Consider the following 27,242-nt stretch of genomic DNA (forward strand, 5'->3'; position numbering starts at 1 on the left):
TCGCTCAGTGGTTATTGCTTAGTTTATAATGCACATTCTTAGACTTGGTTAGAATATTTACATGTTCATGGACATGTAAATGGTTAGAATATTTTAAACATTAGGGGTCCACAGTTAAGCAAAGTGAACATAAAAATCAGAGTGTCTACAAAGTGATACTTTCTCAGTCATAAGGAATTTATGGGGGAGCCATGTCATTCAGAATTGTACTATACCCATATGTTTATTTTACCAGTATGTATTGAGGGGTCCTATTGTTTGCTGTACCTGCTCCCAGGGCTGAGAGATACAACTGTAGAGAAACAAAGTCCCTGTTCTACATTAAAGGACAGAAGTCATGCACATCCTGCAGAGTAGTGGTTCTCACACTTAAGTGTGCATTAGAGTCGTCTGGACGGCTCATTAAAACAGCTTTCTGGGGCCCACCCCACAGTTTTCTCATTCAGCAGGTCTCAGGTAGGACTAAGTAATGTACATTTCTAACAAGTTCCCTGGTAGTGATGTCGGGTTTGGGGACCCCACTTTGAGAGTCTCTGTTCAAGTATCACTCAGAAGAATCACTGTACCATTTTTGGTTGGTTGATTTTTGTTGGTGGTGGTGTAGGTCATTGTCCTGCTGTTTAGGATCCCTGGCCAGTCATTGAGACCATCCAAACACTCCCAAACTTTTCTCTGCCAATTGACGAGTACCACACAAAAGCCTTTAAAAAAAAAAAATTTTTTTTTTTTTTTTTTTTAACATTTATTCATCTTTGAGAGACAGAGACAGAGCATGAGTGGGGAAGGGGCAGAGAGAGGGAGACACAGAATCTGAAGCAGGCTCCAGGCTCTGAGCTGTCAGCACAGAGCCCAACGCTGGGCTTGAACTCATGAACTGTGAGATCATGACCTGAGTCGAAGTCGGACACTCAACCTGCTGAGCCACCCAGGTGCCCCCCAAATCCATTTTTTAAAAGCAGGCACGGTCATGGCTATTGATTGCTAAATCCTAACACGTGATATGTATTTATCCTTTTTTGAACTAGGATTTAATTTTTGTGTCACAAGCCTAGTTAATTCAAGTGAAGAGGGAATGCAGAAAAGTATAGTTTGAAAATTTTGTAAAAGTTTTTTACTCAAGTGACTTTAAGTTACTTACACCAGTATGAGAAATGAAACAATGTAATAATCTGTTTTGTACCAGTGTATTTGAAGATGGGTATGCCTGACAGGTGAAAGTTCTAGAACTGTCCGGGTCTTTGCTTACCATCTTGGTAAATATGAATAGAATTACACCGTTTTGATGGATTAAAATGATGGTTTGACCTTTCTCTTGTGTGAACTGGTTTTTTGCTTTTGTAGATTAAAGATAAAGATGTCATAAATGTATTTTCTAAGACCATGAGTATATTTATTAAATGTAATTCCCTCTTGCTTTGCAGCTTCAATTTTCATTAGTCATTTTAGAACATAATGCTGAACAAGGAGTTCAATAAATGGAAATTGTTAAGTAGTTTTATGGTAAAAAGTTACAGCCTGGATTGTGAGACCTTACAAAGACTTATGCTACGTATATGTATGATTCAAAGTCTATTCAGAATTATGCAGTACGTTAAAACAATCAAATCAGTCCATAATGAGAGCATATATAGTTGCTATTGTTGACTATAGTTTCTTCAAAAAGTTTTTTGAATATATTAGTGCAAAGAAACAATCACCTGGTTTGTAGCCTTGTAAAAGTCTCAGCAGGTAGTTTCTAAAACATTGTGGTGTATGTCTGCTAAGAATATCTGTGTGTAGAAAACAAGGATAGCGACTTGTTTCTAGTTGTAATTCAGATGTCACCTGGGTGCCTCTCTGTTCTTCCCAAATACTGCCCTAGCATAATGTCCTCTCAGTTTTACCAGGAAATCCACATTGACCAAGCAATGTGACTCTGAGAGGTTACATTATCTGTCATCAAGGAAGACAACTTAGCTACCCTTTCAACTTTGCACCAACCCACATCTCCCTCACTTTTTTATTAAAAAGTCAGATTTCTTGCTCTGTGGAAACCCAGGACTTAAGAGACTACAAGGTTTCTTCCCCAAGGTGGCTTATTTAATCTGTTTTCCAAATGAGGAATTTTCATGCAGTCTAATGAGTGAAACTTTGTTTCATTGTTTACTTCTAAACAAACTTATGTGAATAGATTTCTTATACATTTGGTTTTCCTGTTATTTATTACTCATTTTCTCCAGTCAGAAAGTGATTTTTTTTACTTCTGTCGCAGTACTTGGACACTACAGCGAATTCTGTTTCTACAGAAGTCAACGCTTAACTTTATTTTTAGGTACACAAATGCAGGAAAATACAGTAAAATTTGAAAAAGGAAACTGTTAATCTATGCATTACTCAAGTTTTCTGATTCAGATTATAGTTTCCCTATATGGTAGTGTCCCCTTATCTAAGGAGGGATTATTCCAAGACCCCCAGTGAAAGCCTGAGAGCACAGATAGTACCAAACCCTATATAAATAATAAGGTTTTTCCTGTTTACATACGTATCTGTGGCAAAGTTTAATTTATACGTTAGGTACAGTAAGAGATTAACAGTGATGACTAATGAAAACTACAATTATAATAATATACTGTAATTAAAGTTATGTGAATGTGGCCTCCCAGAATATTGTAGTCATGTCTGTGGTGATGTGAGATGATAAAATGCCTATGTGAGGAGACAAAATGAGGCGAATGTTTAGGCGTTGTGATGCAGCATTAAACTACTAGTGACCTTCTGACCATATACTCGGGAGTGTCATCTACTTCCAGATTGTGGGTAACAAACTGTGGAGAGCAAAACCACAGATAAGGAGAACTCCTATAACTCCCTGCACACATGACCTTGTATTTAAGAGCCCCTATTATCCTAGTAGGCAGGTATAAGAACTTTAGTTTTGTGCTTGATCTGTTGCTGCAGCTGTTCAGAATTACACATGATTAATTAGGAAAGACCTAATTTTTTTCTTTCTTTAGGTACGTTCACCTTTATCTGGAGCCATTAAATCTTTAAAATGTTAGAAGAGATCACAAGTTTTTGGAAGATAACATGCTCCAAATTTGGGGGGTAGGAAGTATAATAGAGAAAGCACAAGTATTCGGATTCTTAATGTCTACCTTTCTATATAATACGCTTATATTTTAGGAAGAGTAAGTTTAGTTTATGTCCCAGTATTTGTGCTACAGTTGATAGAGCTGAGGTAAACTAAGGTGTAGTTAGGTTCGTATTATGATCTTTTAGATCTGTAAATGGATGAGCTCTTTTGTTGATTGAAATTATAGATCTCATAATTTGACTTGTGCAGTTACTTAAACAGTGTGGAAGACTACTTGTCATAAGCAATTTCTAGTCATTCTGTCCAGTAGATTATATAAATATGTACATGTTAAAGAATATAGCAACATTTAAAACATTCTATACTGGTTTTGTACAATTGCTGTGTTGGCAGTTTCTTGCAGTCTGGGCACTGCAGATAACTGCACAGAGGAGAGCAGCCCTCGGCTCCCGTGGCACTGGTGTTCCAGGGAGACCAAATAGAGTTGAAATAATTTGTGTAGTCATAAGGGTAGAGAAAGTGACAGCTATTTTAGATAAAAGGACTAGAAAATGTGTCTCAGGAGACAAAGGGACAACATTCTGTTTGATTTAGTCTGTGCTGGTAAAAGACAACATTGTGATGGATGAAGTGGATGCCATAATTCTATTGGAGCTGTGCTATTCAGTGTGGTGGCCGTATGTGGACTACTGAATCTTTAGAATGGGACTAGTAAGACTGTAAGATTTCTAATTTTATTGTAATTAAATTCAGTTTATCAGTACAGTGTTTAGCATATTTGGAACACCTTGGGTAAGCAAATCTATTTTTTCATCTTTAATATAATGAAATCTAAATACACATAAATATTGGAGAAAATTTACCACTTAAACAGATGTGTAAAAGTACAGAACTGCAATGACTTGGTATGAAGAAAATGTAAAGTATCAATATTTAATATGGCCATATGTTGAAATATATTTTGGATATGTTAAGTTAAATAAAATACACTGTTTAGCTAATTTCATCTGTTGCTTTTTTCTCTTTAATGTGTTTCTTAGAAACTTAAAATTTCTTACAACGTGTGCATTATTTTTCTTCTGGACAGTTCTGGTCTAGAATAGTAACTTTGTCAAATTTTTCTTTTCCTTATATGGATATAATCCCAGAATCTCCCTACATGGTGTAATTATGCAGTTCACTTATTTTTTTCTTTTTAAAATGAAAAATTTGAAGTTGAACTTCAGAGTTTATGTATTAGACATTAGGTGTTAGTGAGTTGATTAGATGTTAATGAGATTGATTCCTGTAGTCTAATTGCTTGGTGTTTATGCAGGAATGCAAGAAAGGAGTTTTGAGTACCAGTTTTCAAGAAATAAATTGTACACATTAAGTTTACATTTACTCCTTTCACTTTTGTTACTTTTCTTTTGGACTTGCCTATTGGCTACTCTTTCCATAAAATTTTCAGCCCTAAAAAAGTTTTTATTGTCATACAAGATTTCTCTTTAAATCTTTGTGTGAAGTTTTTGTGTTATTTGTTTACTTCATTCTGTCCAGGATGTCAGTCAGCTGTAGCAGAGTAAGGACCTTATTATTTAGTGTTTTATCCTCATAGTATGTCCTTATTAAATGTTTGTTTAGTGAATGAATGACACCAGCTGGTGTTTACATGAGAATATAAAAAAATGAATAAAAGAATGGTTCTTGCTCTCTTGGGATTTAGAGTTTAATGGTTATAGGTAAGCAAAGTGTAAGACCACTTGGTAGGAAGGAAGGGAATAGGAAATGTTCTGATAATCTAGAAACAAGGTTGGGAAGACGGGGAGGAGTTCACTAAGATGGTAACTTTTGAGCAGGTCATAAAGGTGAGTAAGTACTTGCCAGTTTTGGGGTTTTGGAGGGGAAGGAGAGGGCGGGGAGGGCTGTGGGATGATGGAATGGTGTGGTCGGAAGGGCTAATAAGTAAACAGATCCTGGGCAGTTACAAGGAGTTGTCTAGGGGAGGGAGGTAAGTATAGAGAAGGGAAGAAGTAAAGATTAGATAAAACTGATTGGCTCAAGTTAAGGAGTTTGGATCTTTGCCTTTTGTGTGACTGGGTGTCAGAACAGTTACTTTCGGTACAAAATTACGGATCAGAAACAAAGCAGAGACCACATAGATTCTTGGTTTACTCCCACAGTCCCTACCCCTCACATGATATTTGAAGGGATCTTTAATGTTAGTGATGATTGTTCAGATTCCAGACAGGAGTAATTCAGAAGTAGAGTGAATTTAACAGACTGTTAGTGGGAGACGGGGAGACGAAGAGTGATCTAGGAGTTTCTAATTTGAATGATAAGGTGATGGTGGTGAAACCATTAACTGAAACACAGAAGGTAAGTGTGTTTAGGATTGGGCGTGGGGGAGGTGTAGCTGCTTGAGGGAGAGGTAGGTATTGGATTGTATAACATTTTGGTTTGAGTACCTTGGTGGATTGTTGGGATTTTAAAACTCTACAGTAAATGTATTCTCTCTCAAGGCACTATCATTTGTTCCTGAAGGTGACTACATTACCCTCTAACTTGTCCTGCTTCTACTTTTGCTCTTGTAATTTATTTTCCACATAGTATCTAGTGCATTCTTTTAAAATGTGAGTTAGATAATGGTCGTCTCCTTTTTCAAATGCAATAGCTTTCCATTTGAATTAAAACCCAGCTATATTGTAGGCCATTGGGTTTGTTTGTTTTTTAAGATTTTTTTTTTTTTTTTTTTTTTTTTTTTTGAGCAGTCTCTGCACCCAACATGAGGCTCAAACCCACAACCCCAAGATCAACAGTCACACATTTTGCCAACTGAGCCAGCCAGGCGCCCTGAGGCCACAGGGCTCTAAGATCTGTTTTCCCTCTTGCACCCTTTGTGTACTAAATACTAAAGTTGATCCTCTGTCTCCCCAGATATTTTTATAGGTCTCTTAAGAAAGAGCCTTTCCTCAGAATTTACATTCCTGTCACTTTGTCAGTATATGCTATTTACTTATTTGCTTGTTGTGCCTACATTTTCATCTTTTATCAGGGTTCCCAGCTAGCATAACATTTGACACTCAGTATATCTTGAACCAGTCTGAGGCAAAATCCAGAAGAAAGACTGGGAGTAATGTGGAGTTTTCAGTACTAGTTAAAGTGTGTGCATGAGAATCCCAGATTGCTTATTCATTCCCTAAACAGTTACTGGGCATTTGTGTCTCAGCCTGGACTTACAGTAGTGAAAAAATAGAACGGGCCCTCACCTTCTTGGAGCTTGAAGTTAGTGGGTGGCAAGAGAAATCATCAGAAGAAATGATAAATTCTTAGACAATTCCATCATTGTATTGAGGGTCAGAGCAAGAAGAGCCAGTAGAGAATGTGAGTGAATTGCCCAGTGTTTAATAGAATTTAGGAAAATATGTACATATTTCCTAAATAAAAATGTCTAAATAAAAATATATCTAAAAAGAAAGTACTAAGAGCCAAGTGAGGGAGGGAGACAGGAAATGTGAAGAGAGTAATTTGAAATGGATGGATGGAAATGACCTCTTACTCTGAAGCTGGTGAGTGGATGAGGCAAACTTGCAAGAAGGCAAATTTTAAATTTTTTAAAAATTGAAACAAGGGTTCTTAAAATTTTTTCAATTAAAAAATGCCACAGTTTTGTATATCGGGTACACCAAATACATGGTGTTTTGTGGGTGGTGAAATCCTAAGCATTAAGGAGACCAGAGGAACTGGAAGTCAATATAAAAGCCTTCCTGAAATGTCCAAATATTATTGATATTTCTCTCCAGAAAAAGAACATTTTCTTCCTAATTGAATGTAAAATGAAGGCGACTGGTTTTAAGAATTTACATATTTGTCTTGCATCTTTTCTTACATTTAGTGTATGTTGAGAAGATTAGAAGCAGCAAAAGGGGGACAGGTTGGCTGTGAAGAGCAACTTGTCAGGACATAGAAGGGCTCCTATTAAAGTGCAGCAACTTGAACTTACTGTTGTTGGGATTATCCACATACACTTCGTATATGTAATCATCAGATACACTTCTACAGACACTGAAGGTCTTACTGTGGTATTTTCTAGTAATTGACTTTAAAATGACAGAGTGGTTTAGATTTCCAGGAGAAATCTTTCAGTAAAAAAACTTGGATGTTACGAGAGGAACATCTAGGACTCTTGGGGGCTTTGATACATAACCTGGGTATTGCATCAAAAAGAGCATGAGAAGCTTTTGTACAAGTGTTGGGAGAGAAAAGGCATGTGATACACAGTTTGAAGAAACTTTCTCACTTGGTCTTTTATTAATCCTATTTAAGAATGGTAATGTTTCCAGTTCTCTAAAGGGTTTCTTATAGGCTACCAATTCCCTTCTGCCTCATCCTGTTTCATGTGCTTGCTTCCTTTATCATGTTCTTGGAGTTTAACACCCCATTACTGTTCAATTGGATGGATTGTATGGATTTTTAAAATTATTTACAAAAGAGGCATTGCTTGCTTTTCTGAGTTGCCTTTACAACGATTTGAACTATTTCTAAGGAGATAAATTAACATTTTTCTTAGTTACATAGTAGACATTACCGAGTTCCTGCATTTGGGTTTTTATCTTTCATATATTTTATAGTAAATGCAAATTAGTATAAGTTAGGAAGAATGGGAATGCCACTGAGTCTGGGAACCTGAAGAAAATAGTTTCCTGTTTTGCCATTTCTTTTTGACCTCAGAACTGATGAAAAGTTGGGAAATAAATGTCTAAGTGCTATATTTAGGAATGACTTAAAAATTTTCCAGTTTGTATTATGGTACGACTTTAAATCAATATGTTACACTGGTACATATTATCTAACATCTACAAGGAGGACAAATAAGTTGAGTCAACTTGAGGTAGCCAGAGTTGTAATGTGTTTTTTTTTTTTCTATATAGCTAATATGTTCTATGTGAAATAGAAGTCTATTTTAATATTTACTTGAGCCATAGTTAAGTTTTCTATCCTTATGCTCAATAGTGTGAAAAGAGAATGGGTTTTTAAGACCATTAGTTAGCTGTTTGAACTAATTTGTATAACTTTTTCAGACATTTTTTTCCTCAGCATTCAGTATCTTTACCGTTTCATTAATTTCCCATGTCCATCATCCTGCCTTTATTTAGCTCTCCTCCTCATCCCAGACTTCCCTGTACAGTCCTGCTTTTTTCTGCTCCAGACTGAGCTGTTGCTGTTGCGAACAGCTGTAGCAAAACTGTACCCGTTAGAACTTCAGTGGATTGTATGTGCTCTTGGCTGGATCACCATTAAACGAACGCTTGAGAATTTGGCAGTAACTGTTCTTTCTCTGTTTGTTCCTTGCTAGTTTTTTTCTTTTAGATCGCGCTTGCATATGCACACACAATAGCATAGGTGCTAGTACTACCATGAGTTTTTTAGAATTTTATCACATCGTTAAAAATAACTTAGGTATTAAAATGCTAATTTAATTTACATGTGTTGTTGCTGTCATACTTGGATATATGCTAACATGTATTTCGTCAGTGAAGTGAATGATTTTAAGTGGATACGACCCATGCATGCATTGTAAAGGATTACTGTCATTGTTATATTTGCAAAGAGCCTAGGTTAGTATACAGAAGTCACAGATCATGGATGACTGATTCTACAGTAGGTAGCCCCATTTGTTAAGTATTTGCTACATTTTAGACTAAGAACCTTAATGTGGGGGACCTTTTTTTAAGACTGGGTAGGTGCAGGTGCTCCTCTTGTTGACCAGTTCCAAACTCTAGTAGTGGCAGAGGTTGGAATACAGCGCGAGAATTACAATACACTGAAGAAAAGTCCTAAGGGAAAACAAAATGATGGTAAACATCAGTAGGGGGTAGCATCTTTGAGACTTGCATTATATTTGCATGATGTTGGTGGCAGGCCAAAGTAAACAAAAATTCAAGAAAGCACACATGAATATAAAATAAGTCTTGGTCTCTTGTTGTGAGTAAAGAATGCATTTTGTTGTGATTGACCTAGAGCATCACATGCAGTAGGTTATCTCGTATCTCATTACCCATTTAAAAAAAATAGCTTGCTGTGTGTTCAGCTCCGTGGTGGTACTGGGTATATTTGGGTGACTTCACATACTACACTTGAGACCTGTTGTCCAAAATGAAGTGTTACAGAGAGTTTGGAGAAGAGAAATGAGTAGAAGATAAAAACTGGGAAAGATTTGCATAGGATGAGAGAATGTTGTTGCTTAGGAGTGTGAGATTTAAAGGACCGTTCACAACAAAAGGGGGAGAATTCTTAATGTGTGTGTCCAAGGATTTGAGGAGGTACAAGCTCCTGAGTATCATCTTCAAGATGAGTTACATCATGTCTTTGGGAGCAGGTGCTATCAGAGAAGGCCCATTATGAACAAAGATTGGGAGCTGATAACTGTGCGTGAAGCTGGTAGTCCAAAATGAGAGTAGAAAACTAATCAGATATTGGGAGTCTTTTGGTCAGAGAATGATGGTGGTACGATTAATATTGTCCAAAAAGTTAACTTTATTGTAGGAAGGGTGTATTTGTAGTAACATAGACTGCAGGCAGGGAAACGAGTTTTTATATGGTATTTGGATTGGAGAGGAAGAGCAGAAGTCAGGACTTCAATTAGTTATGAAACCGTCAGGGCTTGGTGATTAAGTGGATGTGGGGGCCAGTTATGTGAAGGAACGCAAGGATGACTGATTTTAACCAAATGGTGGGTAGTTTTGGTGCTGCCAGCTTCCAAGAATAGGGCAGCAAGGTCAGGATGGAAGGCTTCAGGTACTTGTGACACCTTGTAAGGGTTTCGGCATGAAAAATTATGCTTAGGAAAAGGTCTTGGCTCATGAGTTTTGATTGTCACCAAAAAAAGTTAATAGTTCATAAAGTATGAGACAAATAGTTCACCAGTACAAAATTTATATAGGTTGGGGGCTGGGATACCTTCTAACCATCTATGTAGATGGAGCTGCTTAGGTAGACTTGGAAGGGCTTGGTGAACGGAGTCTCATACTGGATTACATTTAATCCATAAATACTGCAGTTGTGTTCATTAGTTACAAAAACAGTCTGTTACAGAAATGGACATTTACCTAATTATTTCATATTTGGTTAGTGGTCAGCACAAGGAAATGTGGAAACCAGAGGGGGATTAACGCCTATTGTCTTACTCCTCAAAGTTGAAAGTTACTTAAGTAAACCCTATATTATAGCCATCATCTAAATACTTGAGATCTGGAAATAATCCTTGTCACACTATTGTACTTTAGAAAGCATTAACAGCCAATATATATGAACTTACCTTCAAATACTATTGATACGTAAACTACTTAATGTATTTTTGAGTTATTTGAATAATATCCATCTATTGTACAAACGAGGAGGTATAAACTGGTCTGTAGTAAAAGTAAATTTTTCTATGCTGTGTTTACAAGTCACCTGACTTCTCTGTCCAGGCATAATCATTGTTACAAATTTCTTGTGTATCCTTCTAGAAGTTTCTGTGCACTCAGGCATATTTGTGTACATTCTTAGTACATAGGCAAGCACACTGTACACATTTGCCATTTACTTATTTCCTCACAATATTCTGTTTTGGAGATTGTTCCAAATGCATAAGTGAGAGAGAAAGATCCCTTGTTCCTATACCTGTTGGTAGGTCATTGTCAGGTGTATACCAGATCTTTCTTGGCCAGGGATGTTTCCTTCTCCTCTCCCTTATATGCCCTAACATATGTCTAAGGATATGTGTTATGAAGCATGCGTGTGAATGTATATATAGGATAAAATTTCTACCAGTTAAATCGGTCGTGGTGTATGTATGTTTTTATAGAGTTTTTTTTAGATGTTGCCTGCCTCACTATAGACAGAACTTAGCTTTATTCCCTGCAGCCCCCAACCAAATGCATAAAGTCAGTAAAGATCACATGTTAATATAACCTGATGGGATTATTGTAGGTAATAGTGGACGTTTTGGAATAGAAATTATGTAATTGAAATTGGAAGAGCTTTAAAGTCTAAAGTTGGCTTATAAGAATTCCAGGAATTAGAGACCTAAAGTCTTGTGCTTTAAAAATTAGATTACATTAAGTAGATGCCTGTTTAATTAAATGAACTATTAATATCTTCGAGAGAGTTATCAATATGTAAGATTTTTAAAGGACTTGGTGAACATCAAACTTGGTGAACAGTTGACACAATTTAATAATGGGTTATTTTATTGTGATAGAGAAAAGAAGGGCATTTGACTCCAATTCAAATTGAAGTCTTTAATTTAAAAAATTTCTACAGTTCTCCAGTGATGGGGAAATGGGCATTACTGTGCCCTGATAGCTAACTTGAATTTCATTTCTTAAATAATCAGTTATAGGAAGAACCATAACTCTTCTAGAAGAATTCCCATCTGTGGTATTCATATTATGATTTCACTTTGAATTTCGAATCTTACATTAATTTGGAAATACTGGAGGGAAGTAGGTATTTCATTTACAAACCAAAAAGGATGGAGGCTGTAAGCTGTATTTTAGATTAGCTCTGCTTGGAATTAATAAAAAGACATTTGTGTACATTTCTAAAGAATTGTGGTTTGTTATTCAGTGAATTATATAAGTTTGAAGACTCATAGCAAAATGAAATGATTGTTTTGTGTGCTTTATTTACTTTTTTAAAGTAAGTTCTGTAGCCAAACATGGGCTTGAACTCACCATCCCAAGATCAAGAGTCGCATGCTCTAACCAACTGAGCCAGCTCAGACCCCAAAGTAATTTTTTTAATTAAAAAAAATTGTATCTTCAGATAGTAACTGTAAACAATTATGTATATATATTGTTTACCCAAGGACTTGAATGAGCAATTTGCCATTTCCAAAACTAATCTTGGTCAGAGATCATTTATTCCACTTTATTCTTCAATATCCATCATAAATTTGAAGTATTCTATCTCCAAGGTATGACTAGAAAATAAACATTGTTTTGTTTCACCACATCATGTAGTTATTAGATTTCCTAAATACATTGAGCACATACTATGGCAATACTAGAGAGTTTCTGACTGACTCCTAATAAACACTGGGGATACAGCTGGTCTGGGGAAACTGACCTGTCCATTTTAGGATGGTCAGAGGAGGCTTCTCTAAGGAGATAGCTGATACCTGAATGATCAGAAGAGGGGACTTGCAAAGTTGGAGGTGTTGAAGGTGAATCCAGTTCAAGCTGAGAGGATTATCATTTATGGCAAGGAAGAGGAGAATGTGTCTCGAATTAAGTGAACAAGACAAAGGTGATTCTTAACCCTTTTTTCTCTCCCCCCCCCCCCCATGAAATTTTAACACAGCTGTTCATGTCCTGTAAATACATGTTCTGTCCATGCTTTTACACATGAAAAGGGATTTTTGCCTTCCCCTACTCCCACCTTCAACTAATTTTCTCCCTCTGGGGATAATACTGCCCCACTGAGTAGGCAGGATGTAGACCAGGGTATGCCATAGTAAATAGTTGAGGTCTTTTCTTTTTTCTTTTCTTTTCTTTTCTTTTCTTTTCTTTTCTTTTCTTTTCTTTTCTTTTCTTTTCTCTCCTCTTCTTTTCTTTCATAAAGATTTTATTTTTAAGTAATCTCTACACTCATCATGGGGCTTAAACTCAAAATCCTGAGATCAAGAGTTGCGTGCTCCGCTGACTGAACTAACCAAGTGCCCCTTGGGGTTTTTTTTCTTGACGAGATAATTATGAAGGCTTGGATCAGGCAGTGACATGATCTAGTTTATGTTTTAGAAAAGAATTTTGCTACTCATGAAGACTTAACTGAAGGAGAGCCAGAATAAAAGCAGGCAAGTGAATTAAACCAGTAAGGAGAGGTGAAAAGTAATGGCTTGGTCTACGAAGGTTTTTTTTTTTTAAGTTTATTTTGAGAGAGAGATAGCCGGGACGGGGGCAGAGAGCGAGAGAGGGAGAGAGAGAATCCCAGGCAGGCTCTGCACTGTCAGCGTGGAGCCAGATGCAGGGGTTGAACCTATGAACCGTGAGATCGTGTTCTGAGCTGAAATCAAAGAGTTGAACACCTAACTGACCAAGCCACCCAGGTGCCCCAAAGACTATTATTATATAGAGATAAGAGGAGGGAGAGCAAATGGAGAGAGAGAGAATAAATGGATGTAGCATTAGTGGTCATAAAGTATATGTTGATCAAAGCTTGGCGAACAACGCCCTCTGAGACACAAAGGGAGGTTGCCTATAGAACCCACTGAAATGAAGGAAGAAAATGGCTCTTGGGAAATGAGAAACTTGTCTGATTTAAAAAAAAATTTAGGGGCTCCTGGGTGGCTCAGTCGGTTAAGTGTCTTACTTCGGCTCAGGTCATGTTCTCACAGTCCGTGAGTTCAAGCCCCGTGTCTGGCTCTGTGGTGACAGCTCAGAGCCTGGAGCCTGTTTCAGATTCTGCGTCTCCCTTTCTCTCTGACCTTCCCCCGTTCATGCTCTGTCTCTCTCTGTCTCAAAAATAAACGTTAAAAAAAAATGAAAAAAAAAATTTAATGTTTATTTTATTTTTGAGAGAGAGCAGGGGAGGGGCAGAGAGAGAGAGAGAGAGAGGGAGACAGAATCTAAAGCAGGCTCCAGGCTCTGAGGTGTCAGCACAGAGCCCGACGCAGGGCTCAAATTCACGGATCGCAAGATCATGACCTGAGGTGAAGTTGGACGCTGAACCAACTGAGCCACCCAGGTGCCCCAAAACTTGTCTGATTTTTAACCTTGTTATCATTTGGAGTTTCTTAGTCATTTGTGTATAAGTAGATGATCACACACGCAGTTTAGAATGGGCAAAACTCCACAGATTTATTTCAACTTTCTATTTTTTTCTCGGTAGGAATGTGCCCCCCATATTGTGTACCTTCCATTCCAGACTTTTTACTGGGAAATCAGCTTAAAAGCCTGCCTGTTCTTCCATGTTCTGAGTACTGGTGGTTATTCGTACGTGGCTATTTTCAGTTAAATTCTCATTGTTTGTTAGAAGTAAATGGTTCTAATCTAATAGACAATTCTTGGACCCTCCAAGATCCTGAGGGGGACCTATTGTGAATTCCCTGAGGCAGAAGCACTCTCATATGTAGGTGCTTATTGCAATTTGTTGAATCAGTGAACCGTCAATATTTCCAAGATCATACTGGAAGGTATTGGCAGAACCCAAATGAGATTTTATACCACAGAGGGTTTGTCTCATAATTGAGTGTAATGAATGCAAAATTACTGGGAATTTTTTTTTTTTTTTCACTTCTTAAAGTTTATTTAGAGAGAGTGTGTGCAAGTGGGAGGAACAGAAAGAGAATCAATGTCAAACAGGATCCCACCACCAGCACAAAGCCATGGAGGACTCAAACTCCTCAACCATGAGATGACTTGAGCCCAAATCTGACACTTAACAAACTGAGCCATCCAGGCACCCCTGGGAATGTTTTAATAAGCCCTGATGGTGACTGAAAATGGGAAATAACGTAGCATAGATGGTCTTAAAAAGGGACTGCAGGGAGTTCTGAGCTTCGCACACCATTCGGATCCTGTTTCTCCTTGCCAAGGGGAGGCATGAAGTCCTTGTGGGCTCTGATGAAAGACCGTGTGCATCTGGAGCTTTTGCTGATCGATGGGAGTATGTTGCATTTACAAATGATGCAGAGACACAAAAAGTATGAGAAGTGAGATTTATGACTATTATGTGTTTTTATGCTTTTTGTGTTTTCTGTTGTGTTTCTGCAGCCCAATTTCTCAAACCTAGTGGTAATCAAACAGGAAATTTTGTGCATTTTTAAAATGTGACCCCCCCGCCAAATTTTTTTTATATCTCTCATCTGTTTTTAGACTTTACAGTCTCTTTTTTAGAACATGTGTTGGTTATCTTGTGTCCAAGACAAGGTATTAAAACATGTGACCACCTTAATGTATTTTCGTATAAACGCGGTTTTGACGATACCAGCATCGTGTTCCCACGAGGAGGAGTTGCTGGCTGGAGCACTGACATGAAAGTAGAAACCTGACTGATGTTCCTCATCTTGGGGCACCACTGGTTTAGTTTAGCACCCGTTCTCTACCCTATATTTAGATAAATTTAAATAGATAAAACATTACAGTGCAGATTACACTTACTTGATGTTTAAGTAGTTTCTCTCCAGTATAACATTGTGATATTATTCACTGCATGTGAACATACCACTTTATTTTTTACTAAAAAAAAAAAGTTTTTTTTAACATTTATTCATTTTTGAGAGACAGAGACAGAGCAGGAGCAGGGGAGGGGCAGAGAGAGAGGGAGACACAGAATCTGAAACGGGCTCCAGGCTCCCAGCTGTCAGCACAGAGCCCAGTGCGGGGGCTTGAACCCACAAACCGTGAGAACATGACCTGAGCTGAAGTCGGACGCTTAACCGACTGAGCCACCCAGGTGCCCCAATACCATTTTATTTTTGAGAGAGTGTGCATGTGCATACTTGAGTTGGGGAGGGGCAGAGAGAGAGGGAGACGGATCCATCCAAGCAGGCCGTGTGCTGTCAGCGCAGAGCCTGATGTGGGGCTTGACCTTTGGAACTGCAAGATAGTGACCTGAAGTTGGGTTCTTAACCAACTGAGCTACCCAGGTGTCCCTCACATGTTATCTTCAAAGCAGGTAACATTGTTATTTTATGTGGATGTAAGTATATGGTAAAAAATAAAAACTGTTGAATGTCATTTGGTAATTCATTTCCAGTGCCATTTCGTTATAAATGAATGTGGTTCATACATTAAATAAACTGAGGTTCTTTGTGCAGTCATGTATGTGAAATATTCAACTTTTAAAGAACTAAGAAACCATATGGGTAAGTTCATAACAACTATCTTGAACTAAAAATGCAATTTATTACTGTACTCCCACTTGTTTTTAAAAACTTAACCCTGGGTTTGCCTGGCTGGCTCAGTCTATAGAGCATATGACTCTTTTTTTTTTTTTCCAATATATGAAGTTTATTGTCAAATTGGTTTCCATACAACACCCAGTGCTCATCCCAAAAGGTGCCCTCCTCAATGCCCATCACCCACCCTCCCCTCCCTCCCACCCACCCCCCATCAACCCTCAGTTTGTTCTCAGTTTTTAACAGTCTCTAATGCTATGGCTCTCTCCCACTCTAACCTTTTTTTTTTCCTTCCCCTCCCCCATGGGTTTCTGTTAAGTTTCTCAGGATCCACATAAGAGTGAAACCATATGGTATCTGTCTTTCTCTGTGGAGCATACAACTCTTGATCTCAGAGTTTTGAGATCAAGCCCCAGGTTGGGTGTAGAGATTACTTAAAAAAAAAAAAAAAAAAAAAAAAAAAAAAACATAAAAAACTTAACCTTGATTATGCAGTGATCAAGGATATGTTTTCTTTGGCTTTTTTAGGGGAGAGGTGCTTGAGAAATCTCAGGTCATCACAAGAGGATAATGCTTTTTAAATTTTTTTTATTATTTTAATGTTTATTTTTGAGAGACAGAGTAGAGGAGGGGCAGAGAGAGAGAGGGAGACAGATCTGAAGCAGGTCCAAGCTGTGACCTGTCAGCAGCAGAACCTGATGTGGGGCTTGAACCCACAAACCACAAGATGATGACCTGAGTTGACGTTGGTCTCTTAATGGACTGAGCTGCCCAGGGACCGTCCTCCGTCTGCCCCTCCCCCCTTTGTTTTGATTGAAACGCCTTTGTAGGAATTTGTGGACAAAATTAAGTTTGGAAATTTTCAGTGGTATCTTTCAGTCACAAGCCATTGTTGACCTCATGACAATTGCCTTGAAAATATATATGGGTCTGGGACCTTGAAACTGAGTTGTAACTTTTCTTAGAAGTCATTAATTACGTATGATAAAAGTCATCACATTTTTCACTTTTTTAAAAAAAATTTTTGAGACAGGGAGGGGCGCCTGGGTGGCTCAGTCGGTTGAGTGGCCAACTTCGGCTCAGGTCATGATCTCGCGGTCTGTGAGTTCGAGCCCCGCGTCGGGCTCTGCTGACAGCTTGGAGCCTGGAGCCTGTTTCAGATTCTGTGTCTCCCTCCCTCTGACCCTCCTCCATTCATGCTCTGTCTCTCTCTGTCTCAAAAGTAAATAAACGTTAAAAAAAAATAAATTTTTGAGACAGGGAGAGTGCATATGTGAGCTGGGGAGGGGCAGAGAGAGAGGGAGACAGAATCCCAAGCAGGCTCCCTGCTGTCTGTGCAGAGCCCATCATGGGGCTGGAATCCAGGAACCATGAGGTCATGACCTGAGCTGAAATCAAGAATCTGCCACTTAACCGACTAAGCCACCCAGGCACCCCTAAAAGTCATCATCAAGTACTTTATTAGATTTCATATGAGTCTTTGCTGAATTTTACATTTCTTTGATAACTACAGTAAATGTTATGACTGTTGGAGAAAAAGACTGTGTATCAATAAATTATTTTCCTGAAATATCTAGTTGTCCTCAATAAAGCTGAAAAAAAATCTTTATTTTGTAAATGTTTTCTAGATTTCAATATTATTTAATATGATGATTCTTAATTCTTTAATATGATTATTTAATATGATTCAATATTATTTAAATGATGATTCTTATCTACTCAAGACCTTATTGTATTTTGTTTTTTTGTTTTTGTTTTTGATTTTGAGAGCAAGAGCAAATGTGAGTGGAGAAGGGGCAGATAGAGGGAGAAAGAGAATCCCAAGCAGGCTCCACACTGTCAGCAGAGCCTGATGCAGGGCTCGAACCCATGAGCCCTGACCTGAGCCGAAATCAAGAGTCAGACATTTAACCAAGTGAGCCACCCAGATACCCTTATTTATTAATTTTGAGTTGCTATATGAACTTTAAAATAGTTTTTTTTCTGATTCATTAATTAAAAAAAATTTAAAATCCTGTGGTGCCTGGCTGGATCAGTTGGTGAAGTGTGTGGCTGTTGATCTCAGGGTTATGATTTTGCACCCCACGTTGGGTGTAGAGATTACTTACAAAAATAAAATCTTTGGGGGAAAAAAACCTTGAAATCATGCTTTTTAAAAATTTGGAATAGCCTGTCATTTAAATTTGTGAATTTTATTTGGCCTGACAGCCTTAATTTTCATAAACTGTATCTTAGGAGCTCCTTTCCAGTCGGTACATCCTGCATCACGGGCAACCACTGTTTTGTTTTAATCACAGTAGATTAGTTTTGCTTGTTTTTGAACTTCATGTAAATGGAATCATAGAATGTATACCCTTTGCTTCTGGCTTCTTTCATTCAACATAGTGCTTTTGAGATTCATCTGTGCTGTTGTAGGTGTCAGCAGTTGGTTCTATCTTATTGCTGCATAGCGTACCATGAAGTGACTATGCCACATTTTGTTTGTCCAGTCTGCTACTGATATATTCTTGGGTTAGATTCCAGTTTGGGTTGTAATGAATAAAGCTGCTGTGAACATTCCTGTTCAAGTCATTCAGACTTCTCATTTTTCTGGGAGGAAATATCTGGGAGTGGGATTGCGGAGTATCGTGGATATGTATGTTTCTTAGAAACTGCTAATTTTCCAAAGCGTCTGTCTTATGTCAGTGCGCGTGATTCCTGTTCCGTATTGCATCCTTGCCAACATTCAGTATTGTCAGGTTGTGTTAGTGTTAGCCATAGAGTGAATGTGTAGAGGTATATCCGTGTAGTTTTAATTTACACTTTCCTAGTAACTTCGGATGTTGAGTAACTTTTCACACTTTTTGGTCATTTGGGTATGTTTTTGTGTGTCATACCCTTATTACTGTTTGTACAGTAGCCCTTCCCCCCACTTTATCTAAGGGAGACACTTCGTAAAAAGCGAAAGATTTACGCGATCTGAAGAGAAACCAGAGCATAAGGGAGACACTTTGAAGAACCCAGGTGGATGCCTGGAGCTGTGGATACTACCAAACCTTACAGATAACTGTTTTTTCCTAATATACGTAACTATGATAAGGCTTAATTTATAAGTTAGGCACAGTGGGAGATTAAGAACAATAACTAATAAAATAGAACAACTTAAGTAATTGTCAAAATGTCTTACTGTACTGTCACCTTTCTCTTGCTGATGTGACGTGCCTATGTGATGAGATGAAGTGTGGTGAAGTAGTATTAGGCTACTGTTGACCTGACAAAACATTAGGAAAGGACCGTCTGCTTCCGGACAACCACTGACTGTAGGTAACCAAAACTGGTAAAAGCGAAACCGTGGGTAAGGGGGGACTGTTGTAACTAGGTTGTGTGGTTTCATCACTATCTGTGTAAAAAAACCATAGGGATCTTTATTAGAATTCTGGAAAGCCAGATGATGTTGGGAATCCAGAATTGAATGTTCATATTATGGATTTTTGCTTTTTGTAAAATATTGGCTGGAAGATAGAAATTATATAATTGAGCTTTTATCATGATATCTCACTGCTAATTTGGGTAGAAGAAACAGGGTTTGATGAAAAAAATCAAAGCCCTCAGTTTGCTATGTTTTATTGCCAATTTTCAACTCAAAAAGAGGTGAGAATTTAAAATGTTGAGAAACTTCTTAAAAAGTTTATTTACTTATCTTGAGAGAGAGAGAGAGAGAGGCACAGAGAGAATCCCAAGCAGGCTCCATGCCGACAGTACAGAGTTTGTTGTGGGGCTCAGTCTCATGAATCGTGAGATCATGACCTGAGCTGAGATCAAGAGTTGGACGCCCAGGTGCCCCTAAAATGCTAAGAAACTTTTTGTCATTGTGACTTCCAATTAATTCAGTTAACTGAAACTATTCAGTTACATCATTTGTTCATCAGTCGAAATTGTATTCCATCAGAAAGAGTGAATTTGTGTAAGTAGTATTATTTTAGAGATTTGCTGTTTTCATGGGCATTTTCTCAAGTTTCTTTGGGAGATGGCTTTTGGATTTTTGGCCTAATCTTTCTGGTAGATTATTCACTTAATCACACACTATTTCCCTATACTCTTTGAAGTTATATTCTTTGTTGCTTAAAGAGAATCTATTAACATTCAAATAAAATTACTTAGTAAAGAATATGCTACATATTTTCACTGTTGTGAATTGCCTGTAATAATAGCATTTGGCTTATTTATTGCTTCAGTGACTGGTATTGTGGTCTGTGTCTTTGTCATGAAGGCCAAGGGTCAGATTCAGTTGTGAGCACTATGCCATCTAAGCTGTCTCTGATGGTGATGTTCGATAACGTGGCTGTCCCCCTCTCCCCCGTACCTGCACACTTCGGAACACAGGCTCCTTTAGGGTTTGATACCATGGGAATCTACTTCAGAGGAAATCGTTACCTAATTTTAGGTTGATTTCTGGCAAGGTGTTTTCAACACGAGCCATTAAAGTCCTGTCTTGGGTATTTACAGTTTGTTGTAATTTGAATAGTCTCGCTCAGCATCCATGCTTGCTGAAGTATAACCTATATTTTAAACATCCCTTTCTTAGAACGTTACTTCTATTGTAGCTTATATATTAAATAATGCAAACTACATGTAATGTGTGGATGAGAGTAGGGTTGAGTACTCAGTGGGAAAGGATACCTTCTTTCACTCAAAGAGGGGAGAGTCATTGTTACCTAGTTGACTGTTAAGAATGGGCCTTCTGTAGATCTTTAATGTTTTATTCTTTAAGAAAAATCATCAGAAAAGCATACATGATATTATTGGATGCTTACATTTCTGACTATGAAAGGTATTAGGGTGTGGTCAGAGGAGCCATGTTTCACTCTTAATCCATGTTTTGGCAAGTCAAACATGAACTTCTATGTAGTTCTTACCCAGTTTTATCCTAAATAAAAACAGACCACTTTCGTCCAAAGCGGTGTCTTGTTACAGTGATGCTTAAGATTTCAGTTATAGGAGACCTTTTCTTTTAATGTGATTGTTGGCTGCTTCTCCTCCCCCCAGTATTTGACAGTATCGCTTTGACAGAGACACTGTTCTTCAGCATTGGAATTATGTGTGTCACCTTTCTAGGACTTTACAGATTTTAAATCCAAAGTATCTGTATCATGGAATGGATGTACACGTGCATTGGCTCACTGTGATTCTTTCATTGATGTTGATTATAATCCAGTGTACAATAAACCTGGTCACTTCTTTGTAAGACCATGTCTTTAAACAGAATGCTAGTGATTTTGAATATTGAATTCAGATATTAAGCCACCATTTTATTTATTTTTTTATTTTAATTGAATTAATTCTATATTTTATTTATTTTATTTTTAGTTTAACTTAATTTTATTTTATTTATTTTGAGATAGTGTGAGCAGGGGAGGGGCAGAGAGAGAGAGAAGGCTTGAGAGCCTTCTGTCAGCACAGAGCCTGACAGTGGGACTCAGACCCATGAATTGTGAGATCATGACCTGAGCCAGAACCAAGAATTGGATGCTCCACTGATTGAGCCACCCAGGCTCCCTTAAGCCACCTTTTTAAAGACTAGATATTGGCAACTAAACTTGGATCATTCTAGAGATTATCTTTCCAGGTTTCAATATATGTGATGAATGCTTTGTAAATTGCAGGTTCACATTTTTGAGAAGTTGAGGAGACAGTTATTTTTAGCAGTCCTTGTATCATTAAGAATTAGTAATCCAGGAGAGCTGGAGTGGCTCAGTTGGTTAAGCGTCCAACGTCGGCTCAGGTCATGGTCTCACGGTTCAAGAGTTCGAGCCCCATGTCAGGCTCTGTGTTGACAGCTCAGAGCCTGGAGCCTGCTTCAGATTCTGGGTCTCCCTCTCTTTCTCTGCCCCTCCGCCGCTCGTGCTCTGATTCTTTTTAAAAAATAAATGAGCATTAAAAAAAAATTAGTAACCCAGTTGTGCAGTTTGGTTTATGGTTCCATTCTTCTTGTCAGCCTTAATTTTACTAAAGGAAATACAATGATAGAAGTGTGCATATATATATATATATATATATATATATATATATATATATATATCCAATCTAAGAATGCTTTAATGACTTCACAGTTACCTAAGATTATGTGTAGAATGCTACTTGCAGGTGGAAATATATATAAAAGATAATTTCTTGTTGATTTGTGGCATGTGTTGTTTGAAAAAATATTTAAGGTTTTATAACTTGGACCATGGGGTCCTGCTGGATCATTTGGAATCCCCTTAAATTTATATGCAGAATTTTGTGTACATATTTTTTTACATGCAGATTTTGGGAGCAGTTTCATATTCCATCCAGTTTTCAGGTGAAATTGAGACCCAGATGGGTTTTGAAAACAATATTAATTTAGGGTAGTTATTTCCAGTGTTTTGGGGTCATGTACTCTAACAGTTAAAAAAAAATTGAGTGCCAATTTGTGTATTTCTAAGCTGTAATAGTGTAGTATTGTGTATAACATTTCAGGTATGTTATAAAATACATTTTATAAGGATGAGATAATATATCTAAAACTGTATTCCAATGAAAAATCTGGGGTTAATGCTCTGTGTTTGGAGAATGTTGGTTCAAGGGATTATTAGGGTAGGTTGAGTCTTTTTCTGATGGAGCACAAGAGGTATATTTGTGTGCCTTGCCCAAGTACAAGTAGAATAAAATGTTGCAAATTAGAGTAGGAATCAGTATCCTGTGTAGGATTCTGGATTATAAAATTTCAGGCAGTGGTATGCTGAGGGATGAACCATGCAAACAAGAGGGCCTGCCTACCGAAATAAAAAGGAAGGATTTAGCAAAATAGGCTCTCGATATTTTAAAATTATTAGCAGGCTTGGAAACTCAAGGTGTAGGATTTAGTAGTGATTAATGCCAAAACATAAAATTGAGTTGAATTTTAAGTCTGTTGATGTTCTTTGAGGAAGTGAATTAATTCAAAGGAAGATCTTTACTGAGTGGGAACCGATTACGGTTAAGAACTTTAAGAAAATGATTTAACACTTCTTTTTATTGATCATTGAAACTGGCCAAATTTGATTTTTATTTCTAGGAGGGTGAAAGAAAACATGGATGAAGCTGCCTGAATATCGGCTTCTGGCATGAATCAAGTTCAGAGACTAGGAAATGCTGGTGTCAGATTTCCTTTCAGGTCAGTCAATGTCCGTTAAAACAACGTTCCTTGCTTCTTAGTTTCCTTAGTCCTACTTCCTGGTGCTGCCTGCGGACCTCCGGAACGGATGTGAAGGGTAGTTGGTAGTAGAAGCTGAACCCTCTGCTCCTCCGAGGTCCTACGGGATCTGCAGGGGCACCGCCCTTTTATCTGAGCAGTCAGAGGCTATTTTTAACTCCACATTTGCCCTCGTCTTTCCTCACTGGTTGGTATACTGACTTGTCCTTAGGTAAAACTGAACTAAGAGTAGAGATAAAATATTAAACAGGTCTTATTTGCTAAGAAAAAAGTTCCCTCCTGGGTTTTAGTGATCCTAAGTCTAGAATTTTAGTCTTATGTTCCTTGTAAAGTGTGTAAATCTTTGTTAAAAATCTTATTTATTTTTATTTTAGAGAGCGAGCACAAGTGGGGGAGGAGGCGGGGGGGGGGGAGAGAGAGAAAGAAAGAAAGAAAGAAAGAAAGAAAGAAAGAAAGAAAGAAAGAAAAAGAGAAAGAGAATAGATCAGGCACGCTGAGCATGGAGCGGGTCTCAGGGCTCAACCCCATGACCTGATCCTGATCATGACCTGAGCCAAAATCAAGAATCAGACGCTCAACTAACTGAGCAACTCAGGCGCCCCGGAAAGTGTGTAATCTCAGAAATCGTGGATTTTTTTATTTAAAAAAAAAAAAAAATTTTTTTTTTAATGTTTGTTTATTTTTGAGAGAGAAAGCACAAGCAGGGGAGAGGCAGAGAGAGAGGGAGACACAGAATCCAAAGCAGGCTCCAGGCTCTGAGCTGTCAGCACAGAGCCTGATGCAGGGCTCCAACTCACAAACTGTGAGATCGTGACCTGAGCTGAAGTCGGACGCTTAACTGACTGAGCCACCCAGGTGCCCCTCAGAAATGGTTTAATATCATAAATTCAGATCAGTACTAGGGATACCAGCTCCATTTCTCCCTTGCTGCTCTTTCTACCCTTTTAAAAGGTAGCAAATTTTCTATTTTATAGCAACATTTACATTGTGACTTAAAAAAGCATTATTTTTTTAAGTTTATTTATTTATTTGAGAGACAATCCCAAGCAGGGGCCATGCTACCCACGCAGAGCCCGATGCAGGGCTCGATCCCACAGACTGCGAGGTCGTGACCCGAGCTGAGATCGAGAGTTGGACGTTCAACTGACTGAGCCACCCAGGCACCCCTACATTGTGACTTATTATGACAGAATTCCGTTGACGGTAAAATGTCATCCTAATACCTCCAGAAAGTATTGTTTTAAGGTTATTTCTTTTCCAACCACTTTATCTGGTGGCGATAAAGGAGCTCTTCTGTTTTTGCTACAAGGGTTGTCCCGGGGACCAGCAGCACCAGCCTTAAGGGCTTCTCTTGGCAGTGCAGAATCTCAACGCACAGCTGACCACATCAACCAGACTACCCATTGAAACGAGATCCCAGGAGATCTGAGCACACATTGTGTCAGAGGCTCTGGCATATAAGGAAACCTGGAGAAACTTCCCCCTTTTAAAGTATCTGATGCCCATGAATACAAAAATGTGAGAGCTCTGGTTTGTGTTCTTTTACTCAGCTCTAGGAAATTAGCTTTGGTTAGTAATTCTCAAAGCTGGCCCTTTAGACCAGTGTCGTTCTCCTCTGGGATCAAGAATGCACATTCTCAGGTCCACCTACTGAATGTAAACTTGAGGGTTGGGATCCAGCAAAGCAAGATTCTTTAAGAGCTCTGTAGGTAGGGGTGCCTGGCTTGCTCAGTCAGTAGAGCGTGCGACTCTTGATCTCTGGGGTTGTGAGTTCCAGCCCCACATTGAGTGTAGAGAATCCAGGGGGTGGGGAGGGAATGATAAAAGCCATCCAGGTAAATTGTGGTTTCTACTATTTACAAAATTAGAATCCCTTTTGAAATTAGAGAATTACTTTGTAAATATCCTTTAGACCTTTTGTTGGTATTAAATTTTCAGACTTCTTTGTGAATCCTTTACTTAAATAAAATTTGACGAAATAACCTCAGAATGTATGGGTAAGGGGAAAAAATTTAAGATACATAGGCCGACTGTGGCACAGGTCAAAGCTGTGGCATTATGTGGCCAGCGGAGAGAGATCTTACAGGCTTGTCAAGTGGATTTGTAATTGGAACTTGAGGATTTTGAAGTTAATTTTGGTAAGAGATGAATAGTGTTTTTATTTGAAGTAACTGCTTTTTATTACAGATTTTATAGTCAGCAAAAACAGAGTGATTCATTTCAGGAAGATAATTAACTTTTATTAAAGTTTTGGAAGTTAACAAAATGCAGGAATTTTATTAAAAATTGGATTATCTTCAGGTTATCCTTTGAAACGGTGGTTCTCATGTTTTCAAGGTATATAGCAGAACCCTCTGGAGGCTTATTAGAATACAAACCCCACTGTTTGTGATTTATAAGGCCTGAGAATTTTCATTTCTAACAGCTGGTGTTGCTCTGGCATGAGGACTACATTTTCTTTGTTTTTTCTAATAGAAAATACACTATAGATATTAATTCCTGTTTGCTAATAAAGAATTTGTCTTTTTTTCCAGGTCATCTTGTGGGAGAAATGCTTTTAAAGACAGAGGAGAAACAGCCAGAAAACAGATATTTCATTTGTGAATTTATTACTCCATATAAACAACTTACGAATAATCGTTAACACTTGACATTATGCCTCATGGACAAATTTTCCGTGGTTAAAATATCTGGAATGGTGCAAACTTCCACTTTCATTCAGGTGTTTTAAGAGTTCTTGCTGGCTGATGTTGCAAAGTAGTGTGGGAGTAGCCTACAAATACAGAATGACAGACAAACTCTCCTTTCAATTCGCTATAAATGGGAACTGTTAGAGGGATTTTTTTTGGCATCCCCTCTAGCCTGCAATTTGGGGTCAGTCCCCAAGATAAGGGGCTACTCATGAAATTTGGCACTGTTAGAAAAATCATGTTTTACTAAAGCCATGTATATATATACTTAAGCCCAAAGAAAGTAGAGAGTATGAGGGAAATAGTGTGTTGTAGAATAATGAAAAATTAATTTCTTCCAAGTTAAACTGATATGCAGTGTTAGGGTTAGATTCCAGCTGGGGTTCTTGGGGGCTCTGGATGTCGGCAGAGGACTATTTCTGGATTTTAATTTGGTCCTTATTTGTGCCTCCTCACTGTAATTAGATTTAGCTTACTAGTAACACTTTTCTTTACTTGGAAGTAGATGTGAGGCCTAGAAATCCCAGTTTGGTCTGAAAGGAGATTTATCTGCAAGTCTGCACAGAAAAGAGGAAAGCCGTATGGATCCTGTGAGTGGTTCTCTGCGTTTACTTAGCCAATAAAGTTTAAAAAGTTTACAACAGTTTTAGGAGTTTATATAGTATTTAGGCTATGAAACATGAACTGCATGAAATGTTAACATTTTCAGAATTATTTCACAAGTCACTTTTTGACAATTCTGTCGTATGTATCCTTTTCCTTGGTCTTTGCTAATCAATTATCCTCCTTGCTTTAAAAAGACCATAGGTTTGCACAGTAAATGCTTTATCAGGTCCTTTCACTGTTAACATCCTGGTGCTAAGCCTTGCCAGCACTAAAACATTCTTACTTACTTGGAAAGCTGAGCTTCAAATTGCAACCTCCTGACATTTCACTAAGTTGGGAATGACTTGGAAAAAGTACGAAAATGGCCTATTCTCGGAGTGAAAGCAAACTATCTAACTGTGGTTCAACATTTGCGTAGTACTAGGTATTAGAGGTTTCTCTTTGGTACTAACCGTTGCGGAGAAAAGCCCGTATAACGTGTTTTCCGCTACAGCCATGCTTATTAGAGTGGGCCAGATACGAATGATATAGAAAAGTTCACTGAGTCATCCAATTAGGATGTCCTCACTGCCATATGCACCAGAAAAGAGTAAAGGCTGAGGGGTGATTTTTTCTAAGATAAAATTGAAGTAAAAATGTGGACTCTGTGCTTTTCAGTGATGATGTACTTAGTGATATCACCCACGGCCGAGATGATAAAGTTTAGTTATATATTCTGTGTTGTATATACTTTCTAAGAAGATTGCTTTGGTTTTGACCTGCGGTACCTAAGCAGGTCTGTAAACCTTTTGGTTAAGCTGCCGCTTGAGAATT

The 27,242-nt window shown here is 38.0% G+C and overlaps 1 long non-coding RNA gene across 1 annotated transcript; it reads left to right on the forward strand.

The window, feature by feature from the left end:
- Nucleotides 1–16,239: 16,239 nt before the first annotated feature.
- LOC144616904 (uncharacterized) lies at nucleotides 16,240–23,049 on the forward strand. The gene is made up of 2 exons (XR_013556758.2): nucleotides 16,240–19,237; nucleotides 22,996–23,049. It is a non-coding gene; the product is annotated as an uncharacterized LOC144616904 (long non-coding RNA).
- The last annotated feature ends 4,193 nt before the right edge of the window (nucleotides 23,050–27,242 follow it).

This window comes from Panthera onca, chromosome A1 (genome assembly GCF_046562875.1).
Source record: "Panthera onca isolate mPanOnc1 chromosome A1, mPanOnc1 haplotype 2, whole genome shotgun sequence".
Classification (NCBI taxonomy): domain Eukaryota; kingdom Metazoa; phylum Chordata; class Mammalia; order Carnivora; family Felidae; genus Panthera; species Panthera onca.